Raw genomic sequence first — 9810 nt, 5'->3', positions numbered from 1 at the left:
CATCTTGTTGGACTAGCTATGTCAGGAGGCTGTGTGGTTTTTCACACCCCGGACTGACACAGCGATACTGGAAGAAATTTTAAGCATAAACCAGGCCTTACATAAACGAAGTTAGCTAATAACTAATTTGCTGAGTTCATTTTCATCAGGGACCTATCTGTACTGGGTGAGTTAGAAGCTATCCCTGTTAAAATCCTTGAAAAATGTTTATTTTAGGACCATAGCAGTCAGAGATGGAAAAAATCTATTTGAGCCAGAGAACTCCAAAACAGTGCAAAAGAATGATGCCTCTGTAATTAGTAACAGAATGATCAGATTATAAAAAAATAGCAGTTTTACAGTGACTGTTTATAGAGGATTTTGTGCATGATTTTTCTGAACACTCGTTCCAGAATCATTCCATTTTTAGGCTGGTTGTTGTTTACACACACACACACACACACACACACAGAATATCAAGTATCCAAATCAGAAACTGTTTCATTAGGAAAAAGATACTTTTGCTAATGGCTGGATTGTCCCTTCATTTCTCACCCAGATTTGGAGGCGGTGTATTTAATATAATCCCTGCATCCCTGAAAACAATCCAGGGAAGGAACAATATTTGCTTTCCTTCCGCTTGCTAGTGAAATATGTGATTAATAAATTCTATTGAGTTTATCCTTGTCAACAATTCAATCCAATCCAATCCAGCAAAAAAAAAGAAAAAAAATACATGTGTTGCCAGTATAATACTATTAGGATGATAATCAATATCTTGTGACCTGCAGATTATAGGTCAAATTTCAGGTTTCATTGCAAATCTAGGAAATATTATGGGTCTTTGTTCCCCTCTAGTGGCTGATCCACATAAGATTTTTATGATTCTGCTACACTTCTAGCTTAAACCTTTAGCTCAAGGGATAAAGGCTCATAGTTTTCATTTTGTTGGTCCCGTGTTCAAATGCTCTTGTAATTCCAAGCTGGGTTGTTAAAATACTGTCTGTCTTCCAGTCCCTTATAGCAGAGGAGGCATTTGCATCTGACTTTTCATCCGGAATTAGTTGATCAGCTACAATTGCTCAAAAAGCTGTTATCAGTCATGGAACTGTGTCACTTAACCTGGTGTAAATCAGGAGTCAATGCAGCAAAGTCACTTTGGAGAATCCTTTAAAATCAATAGAGAGAAATTAGTGTAAATGAGCAATAGGCCCTAGAGGTTCGTTTACAATACCAGAGCCATGAGCTTGGGAGAATGTTGGGATGGCAGAATATAGCTCGATGAGGACTTGTCAATACAGGAGGTTGACCAGAATAGCTATTGTGCATAAACTACTTCACAATGGCTATTCCGTTATAGCTCCCTGTATGTCCCCATGTGGGCACCATTCCAGGATACAGTGACGTTGAATCCAGAATAATATGCATCTTCCTGGGGTGCTTTTGAGAGAAAAAACAAAAAGAGAGAGACGTGTTAAAAAAATCTTAAAGGGGATGAGGGAAAAAGAAGAAAATGTCAAAGGACACTTTTAAAATATTTGATTTTCCAGCCTTGTGAGCTTTGCTGTTTTGGCAGCATCTCTGGCTAAGCTGAATGCGGTGAGCCTGATTAAAGGATGCAACAAATAGCAAACTCACGATGGAGGAGAGTCCATAGTATTGGTGGCTCACTCTTCCTGGAACAATTGTGAGTTATCCTTCATCCGTCCCGGACACTTGAACATATACAATCAAACCACCACATACATACATATATATATATAATAACTACCGATCTGTTTGCAGCAAGAATTCCACATGACGGTTATGTTAATCTCCGTGGGTCAGGAATGAGAATCATCCAGATCTCAAAGGCAGATAAAAGTCCAGAGTTCTGGGAAGAAACCTTCTAGCCAGCAATGGTGATGTCATAATAAGTACTCAATTGGTAGCACTGGTTAGACACATACTCTGCTTGTTGGCACAATACTTAGCACTGCTTATTAGAGACTAAGTGCAGGATGATAATCAAAATCTACAAGATTGAGTTATCCTGACTATCCAGGTGGGTAAAATTGCTACCTTGGGGTCATACCTAAACTGGGCAGGGGCAGCACAGGAATATTGATTTTCTTCCTCTGCTTTGGTCAAGATGTCAGCGGAGTGCCACTTCTTCTAGAGGGAAAACTAGAGACATGTATTGCATCACATCTCCCACCTCATTCAATATGTTGGATGGGCCTAAAAACACCATCACCCTAAGCTAAGTGGTCACTGATCATGAGTGTTGTATATGATTCAGTGTGTCAACAACAGCTCCTCCCCAAAGCCATGCTCAGCTAACGGTTTTAGGTGCCTTCGGTCATCAAGAGTTAATTAAAGTAACCTGACACCAGATCCTTAGAACAATTTTTAATAAAAGACCAGTTTGTTTGGACTCTATGCAAAATCCCCAAGATAATTATGCACACTCCATTTTTAGAGTCAAAGAGGAAACACAAACAAATGAAATCCATTATCATGATCCTATGTTCTATGTAAAAATCGTAACTAATAAAGTTAACAATGATGTTTTCCTTCGCAATTTCCCCCTTTTTTGCTGATCTAAATTACAACTGTGACCTCTAGTGGTACAACCTGTTAAGTTAATTTTTCACAGACTTATGGTCTGAGGTGAGTGAACATAATACACAAAGAAAATGTCTAGCACATTTTGGCATTGAATGTGATTTAATACCTTCAAGACTCTTTAAAGAGTATATCAGTTTTCCATTTAATACATCATGGTCCCTATTTCCCCAGTATCCCTGGGATATGAGGATTCAACATCAGCTTTACCTTACAAAATAGATAACTGTTATCAAATATTTAACAGGCATCTCACTAATGGGGATCTTTGGTTCCGAGTATGAGTGGACCCAAATCTGCTGCCATTACAAATTAAACTGGTCAATTTTTTTCTAAATATCAGCTTTTCAATAGAAAATGGAATAAAATTTTCATGAAAATGTCCCAGTTAGCTGAAAAACTGAATGCATGTTATCTATACAGCTGGTTAAAAACATTTCAGATTTTATTTAAAAAATATGGGAGAATTTTTCACAATGTTTATTCCTGTTTTTTGACCAACTTTAGGACCTAGGGCTGCAGAAACTAGTTTGTATAACCAATAACTGATCCGAGTCATCAAGCAAAACTCAAAGTAAATGTGTTTTGGAGAAGTTTGATTAACTGTATATATTTTTTTCATTTTCACCTAATCCTGTATTTCCAGAGATCGGCTTGGTAACAACTACATAGAAACGTGTCCAGATTATTACTGGCACCTCATTTCTCTCTGTCACAGGGTGGCTCATCCCTTCAGGGCTGGTGCTAGCCAACCCCGATTACAGAGTGAGCTACACCTGGAAGAGATCAGGGTGACTACCCTATTAAGAGCAGCAGGAGGCTGTGATGAAGGTGGGCAGGGGGTCCTCCAATGGTAATTTATATCTACTAAATGTGCACAAAGATGGGTTGTGCGAAACATGCAAAGTTATAGAAACGGTTGAGCATCTGCTATAGCAATGCAGGGTGGGAGAATAATGCAGAAAGAAAGATTCTTTATGCCGCAAGGGGAAAAAATATAGTCTGAAAGGACTGGCGTGAGGACCGGGAAAGTGGCACAGCAGGAACAGAGCATTACAGTGTTATGTTAAGGATACAGGACAGGGTGAGAGGCTCCGTAATCTGATTCTATTAAAATTGTGGTTGGTGGCTGTCATAGGCTGTGCCACAAAGCAACAGGAAAAGACAGAAAAGAAAAGAAATCATGGGGGGGAAAGGCTCAGGGGTCAGAGGCTGCTAGGGAAGAGCTTCCTCCAGCAGAGTCCTGGGAGTTAAGACTGAGACTGCAGACAAGCAGGGCTTAGGACTCGGGAGTGGTCTGCCAAAGCAGGAAAGACCCCCAGCAAGGCGACCTGGGCAGAGGAAAAGAAACCTCTGTTCTGTGTGGACTCAAAAATGTTATTTTGAATGTGTGTTAAATTAATGAAGCACAACCTGAGAAGAGAGGAGAATGGACAAAAGGGTTTGTTTGGTTTTTTTTGGAGTTTATTGAACAGTTCAAAAGGGGAAACTGAGGGAGGTGGCCTGTAGCATGACGCTAGGCTATGAGGGAGTGCACAGGAAGTGGCTGGCCTTGCTAAACTCTCATTTAAATCATTTCCTCCTGATCTCTTGTTTTTCTGAATCCATTTTATTATTGACGTAATTTGGGGAATAAGAATCAGTGTTTGCTCTTATTTCTAAAACCTGTCTAAGGTACGTTTATGGCACCCTATACCACAGTATCTGAGGACCTCACCACTGTTATATATTTCTCCTCACAGCACCCTTGTGGGGCCGGGCAGGGCTATTCTCCCCACTGTCCAGATGGGGAACTGAGGTTCAGAGACTTTTCCAAGGTCACACAAGGAATCTGTGGCAGAGCAGGGATCTGATCCCAGGTCTTCCAGCTTTCAAAGTAGGGCCCTAGCTCTGCTAGGAACAATTATCAGTGAAGGTGCTAGCAGAGACAAGCCTTAGAAATGAGAATTGAGGATTGCTAGGGCCCGTCTGTGTTTGAAAGGGGAACATTTGCCCTCAAAGTTAATCTTTCTAATAAGAAACAGCTCTCCTTGTCGGAATCCAGGAATGGTCAGCTTCTCATAAGCTTCTGAAACAAACTCTACCAGATAAGTTAAAGTTAAGGATGTCTATCTGAATAGAACAGGGGTAGGCAACCTATAGCACGCGTGCCAAAGGCGGCACGCGAGCTGATTTTCAGTGGCACTCACACTGCCCGGGTCCTGGCCACTGGTCCGGGGGGCTCTGCATTTTAATTTAATTTTAAATGAAGCTTCTTAAACATTTAAAAAACCTTATTTACTTTACATACAACAATAGTTTAGTTATATATTATAGACTTATAGAAAGATGCCTTCTAAAAACATTACAATGTCTGACTGGCACGCGAAACCTTAAATTAGAGTGAATAAATGAAGACTCGGCAGTGGCACGCCACTTCTGAAAGGGTGCTGACCCCTGGAATACAACCTCAAAACCTTTGAAGCTCACATTTCCTTAGGGGCAGGTGAGCCCAGGATGAGGATGGCTTATACCTTCCTGCGAAGCATGCAGGACTAGTTGCTGGATACTTAACTAGAAGGACCCGGCTCTGGTATACTGTTGCATTCCCTATGTTCTTCTGTAAAATCTGTCCAGCCCTAAATAAAATATCACCCCAGTCTGATGATGGAAATTGACTGTCCATGACATTCCCCTATCCTCAGTTCTTAAGTCTTATTCAATCAGACATTCCTCTCTTTCAGTAGCTCTGGTTTGTTAAATGCCTACTTGTGCTAAGGCGTCCGATATATCTATAAAAACAGACCCAGGCTGGCAGTGTTAACATGTTCCTGAACTAGGACAGTGAAATTTGTTATGATTGCTCTTGCAGGTGCTGATTTCATTATTCTCAGGGGATGTAATGGCAGGTTTCACAGTCAGTGTTATATACAAACCATATGCCCTACTCACTACTGGCTTTAAGATAGTCTGTGTGAAAAAGAGTAGGTTGACACATGTAAAGCTGTCACCCTCCCACTGCGGTCTGGACGGAGGCATAATGTTACAGAAATATGAAAGATATAAAGAATAAAATACAATTATATGGATACCGCCGATGGTCTAACTTCTTCACATATAGATCTGAGGCTGCAGACTATAAATATGTGAGTTTATTGCATTCACATGATACAATGACATTCTTCGAGTGAGCTCATTTATATTATACATGGGCTAGAATCGCACAAAACTTATTCATGCTATGCAGCATTTAGGCCATGTGTGATGGCCAATTGAAATCATTATCACTTCTTATGTGAGTAAACGCTCACTAATATGAGTCAGAGTTTCACAAACTGAGTCAGATACGTGGTTGGTGTAAATTGGTGTAGTCAGTTGCTCTGGGTGTCCCTAAGTGTTTGACTGCTAGATTCTGGGACTGGAGGACAGGGGCTGGATCAACCAATGGTTGCCCTGTTCTGGTCATTCCTTTGGAAACATCTGGTATTGGCCACTGCCGGAAGACAGGATACTGGGCTAGATGGACCATTGGTTGTGTTCCCGTGTGGCTGTTCTTATATTTAATTGAGCAATGTTGATTTACCCCAGCTGAGGGTGGAGTTCCACGGAATTATGCTGATTTACACAGGCTGAGGATCTGCCCAGACACTTTAAAACGATTTCTCTGTACTTTGGCTATATGAGAAGTCAAATAACCACATCAAACTTTTATGAGAAAAACTAGCAGGGATCACCCTTTTTTAAAATGTAAGGATATTCAAGGGTGTTACAAAGTGTTTCTGCCCCAAATCCCAAATTTTTACCCAATATCCTTTTTTTTCCTGAGGAATTGCTGGTATTCAGAAGCTTGCATTCTCCATTAAGGCCTCCCAAATACATGCAAATTGATGAATATTCTTTTGCCTTTGGTACGTGTCCTATTTTTGCTCTGGCTAAAGTCACTCTTCTCTGCAGAGACAAGGCTAGGCTCCACTGTCAATCATGCTATAGCCCAGATTCCGGGTACTGCCCGACAGGTGTTAATTCCCCACAGGTGTTATAAACTGCTGCTTCTATCAACCTTGTGGACCCGCTGAATATAAATTACTGGGCTAGGGTGGAAAAGGAGGATGAGAACCTGACACTCAGTGCCCAGCAGGTCATCTGCGCTTGCAGCAGATGCACGAGTGGGTGATGTGTGTTGTGATTAATGGCTCCTCGTGGGTTGGGATTGCTAACTAGGTTATATGCTTTCTGCCTCTTTTCAGCTATTACTGAGCTATGTGGGGGATGTGCTGTAGGGATCAGAAGAGACATCATGATCCAGCTACAGACTTCAGATCACTTTACAGGCATTGCCGAGTTAACCCTCACGCTCCCCCGGAGGGGTAGACACTCCGCTCATGGGGAAACCAAGGTGAGAAAAATGTCCAGTTCTAAAACAAAAGCCAAATCCTGGGACCTTGCACACAACCCAGAGAGAGGGCTAAATGATATTTATCGCTGTAGGTAGGGAGAAATAAATCCTTCCACAGAGCATGAAGTGGCCACAGAACCACTGTCAGGAGACCAAGAGGCTGAAATACAGTAGCCCTGCATTTCCCTCACTGTGAGCTGTACCATGGACTAGTTTGCTCCTAAGTGGAAGCTTGAGGTAACCAGGCTGTTCGCAGCAGCAGGCTCCTGCTTTGCTTCTGCAAGGAGTACACCTGAGTCTGGTCCTGGCCTGAGCTTGAACTAGGCATAATATTCCTCTCAGGCCTTCCTTCCACCATCTGCAGGTTCATGAAACTTCTATCCTTGAGCCCAGAAGTCAGGCTCTCTGCTCTCTACAGGGGCGGCTCCAGGCCCCAGCACGCCCAGCGCATGCTTGGGGTGGCAAGCCGTGGGGGGCGCTCTCCCGGCGCCGCGAGGGCGGCGGGCAGGCTGCCTTCGGCGGCATGCCTGCGGAGGATCCGCGGTCCCGTGGCTTCGGAGGACCTCCCGCAGGCCGAAACTGCGGGACCAGCAGACCCTCCGCAGGCAAGCCGCCGAAGGCAGCCTGCCGTGCTTGGGGCGGCAAAATGCCTAAAGCCGCCCCTGGCTCTCTAAGGTTAGCAAGGGGATGGTGGATTGCAGCATGTAGGTTTCCTTCTGTATATAAACCCTGCAACATGTCTCCAGATATCCCTAGTACCAGATACCATCAATATTTGCAACAAAATAATTACCCTGGCTTTTGGAGCCCAACGTTCAAGGGAATTCATAGCATGCTGCACTCTACATAGAGAGATGCCTTTTCAGTTTGTAGATCACACCTAGAGCAGGTCACCTTATTTAGAGGATTTATAAGACAGTATCACCACTGACACAGCTAACTTTCCTAGAGGCCCGCTGGACTGATATTGCTCCATGACTGAACAGGAGACGTTCAGCATGTCGTGAAGCAAGATCTCTTTGCCTAATGGACGGAGCACCCAGCTCTGGCAATGCCCTTTGAAAATGGACACCACTGTTCCTTCAGAGTCTGTCTGCCACTGTTACTGTCAAATCAAACACACATCAGCCCGGCAAAGGGTAAATAGACCCTGATTCTGCGAAGATTAGATCACAGCATTTGGGTAAAAAATAATAATAATAATTAAAAAATCCAACCATGCAGTTTTCTTTATTTTCTGGAGCAGAGTTTATTAGAGACTATTTCCTCTGCCCTGCATTTAACATGTTAAGGAGGGGTGGGGGACGACTAGTTTTCAGCTGAAATCACTATCAGCAGGAGTGTGAGGCTTAACATGAACCAGATGAATTTCTTATGGAGAGGCAAAGGATATAACACACTAGAAAACTGAAGAGTATTTGTTGTGGGGGGACAACTGCCCTACTTTGCCTGCGGCTCCAGCACTGTTCTCTAAACTATTCGTGCAAACAGAGAATTGCAGCCAATAGCACCAGGCAAAAAAGATACCAAAGAAAAACTTCAGAAATCCTGTCTTTCTACCAGCTCCTGGGCAGCCAGGTGCATTTGAAAAATCATTGTCAAGCGCTGTCGCTTTTTCCACAGGTGGGCAGTTTAGAAGGACCAGGCTCCCCAGGTTTATGGGGAAGGGAGATCATGCTTTTTAAGCAGGAAATGATTTCCCTACTCACCAACGCTTTGGGATGCCAAACCTTTTGCCACTAGAGGGCTGCTTCCCATCCAGCACAGCCGTCCGGGACTGAAAAAGAGCATCACGCAAAGGTTGTCTGGGTGAAATGAGTAGGTGGGGGTAGGCCAACCGGAAGCAGACAGTTTACACACCCAGACAATCCCTCCAGTCCTTCCTTACAACTCCCCTCTACTGTGATGCCTGCAGAAACCTTGAAATTAGGCAGCTGATTGTGACTGCTGGTTATCATGCTGACCAGCCTGGCCTCACTGTGTCCCCTTGCCCCTCTGTCGTAAGCACCTGTTGCCTCTTGTCTTCTACTCACTTTCTAAGCTCTTTCAGGGACTGTCCTGTGGGTGTCTATTTGTACGGTAATGGGACTTGGGTGATTGTGGGTCCCCAGCTGCTGCCACAATACAAACTAAAACTGCTGCTAATGAATGGATGTGTTACCACGGAGATGGTGAATGGGCCAGATTTGACCTCTGTTTGGCAGTCTGGGCAGAAAGGTTAAGGGCTGAGTTGGTTCTCACTCCTGGAGGAGTAAGGTCGAGCCAGTGCCAGGAATACTTTTAGTGCAGGCAGCTTGCATTGCTGCAGCTGGATTGTGGCTGAACAGAGGACACCGGCCTCCAGAGCTCTCAAACGGGGACTTGTCATGAGCTTTGCACTTAACTTTTTATTATTTTTATTTTTTGATCAATTACGGAGGGATATTTACCAACTTGTATAGTAAATGCACCATTTTCCCTCAGTCATTTTTCAGCCTCCTGTTCCCGCTCCGTCTCCTTACCACCGGTAAGTGGCAACGAGAGGGCCCCTGCATTCGGACACCGCACAGAGTCTGAAAACTGGGTTTGTTGGGGCTTCTTGCAAACACAATTCAACCTGAAGCCGTTTCCTCTGGAAATGCTTGTGCAGGCGAAGTCTGTTGCTCCAGCAGGTGGCCTCCGTGAGTCATCCACTGAAGCTTCCCTCCCCTTGTTATTAGCTGTCAAGGAAGGGGGCAAACCTTGAGGTGAGGCTAGGTGTGAAAATGCTTCTGGCAGGGCAGACTCTGCAGGTGGGAGGAGGACCAAGGGCCCGATTCCCAGCCAGTTCACGTCAATGGAAAGAAACCCACTGACTACGGTGGGCTTTG

The 9810-nt window shown here is 43.9% G+C and overlaps 1 long non-coding RNA gene across 1 annotated transcript; it reads left to right on the top strand.

Moving 5' to 3' along the window:
* Positions 1-1898: 1898 nt before the first annotated feature.
* On the top strand, positions 1899-8085 carry LOC123344458. The gene is made up of 3 exons (XR_006572559.1): positions 1899-2023; positions 6813-6961; positions 7911-8085. It is a non-coding gene; the product is annotated as an uncharacterized LOC123344458 (long non-coding RNA).
* Positions 8086-9810: the final 1725 nt, after the last annotated feature.

The sequence above is a fragment of the Mauremys mutica genome, chromosome 11 (genome assembly GCF_020497125.1).
Source record: "Mauremys mutica isolate MM-2020 ecotype Southern chromosome 11, ASM2049712v1, whole genome shotgun sequence".
Classification (NCBI taxonomy): Eukaryota; Metazoa; Chordata; order Testudines; family Geoemydidae; genus Mauremys; species Mauremys mutica.
Note: the sequence above shows the minus strand (reverse complement) of the source record. Positions and strands in the feature narration are given on the sequence as shown.